A 1,010-nucleotide genomic window follows, 5' to 3' on the forward strand; every position below is an offset into this window, starting at 1 on the left:
CCCTTCAACATTTTCCGTGAGGTTCACCTCTTTAGCCTTTCCTTTTATGGACTCTTGATATAACTTGCACAAATGTGGGGGAGTACGACAGGTACGGGACCAATTTTCTTTACATCGCTTCTCCTTGTAATTGTTTGCATGATTAATGTAAACGGTTTTTAAATTATGAAGTTCTAATAAAATATTTTTATTTTGTGTTTTTAGAAATACAAATGGCAAACATCGAGAAACTCCAGTTCCCGGCTCTGAAAGTAACCGGCGAAAATTATGTCAGATGGGTCACAAATGTGAAACCTTATCTTGTAATAAAAAAGATAACTGAAGCGATAGAAGTCGGTAACAAATCGCCACCCGAGCATATAGCCGAAGCGATAATCTTCCTGAAGAAGCATTTAGATGAGAATCTAACTCACGACTATGGAGACGTTGAGGACCCAGCCGTACTATGGCAAGCCTTTAAAGATAGGTTCGATAATCAAAAGGAAATCAATCTCCCTCACGCTCTTGAAGAGTGAAAATGTTACAAATGTGGATGTAAAGGACATTGGTCCCGTACCTGTCGTACTCCCCCACATTTGTGCAAGTTATATCAAGAATCCATAAAAGGAAAGGCTAAAGAGGTGAACCTCACGGAAAATGTTGAAGGGACCTCATACCTTGAATCCTCCGACTTCGCTAATGAGCTGGACTAGATTACTCCTGAAGAGAATCGAAATGCCTATGATAAGAGTATTGAATAGTTTTCAGTATTACCATGTATAATTATTATATTTCATGTTTTAAACAAATAATGATGTTTTTAACGTCATCTTATTGTATAATTATTATGTGTTTCCTTATATGAATGAATTTTATGTTTTTCTTTTATTAATATTTATGACAATTTCAGAAATGGATCAGAATGGTAATGAAGCAAAATCCAAGAAACGGATTCGTGAAATATGCATACCAGATAGTGGAACAACGCACACTATTCTGAGACAAAAGAGATATTTCTCTGATATAAAACC

The sequence above is a fragment of the Brassica oleracea genome, chromosome C7, assembly GCF_000695525.1.
Source record: "Brassica oleracea var. oleracea cultivar TO1000 chromosome C7, BOL, whole genome shotgun sequence".
NCBI classification, from domain to species: domain Eukaryota; kingdom Viridiplantae; phylum Streptophyta; class Magnoliopsida; order Brassicales; family Brassicaceae; genus Brassica; species Brassica oleracea.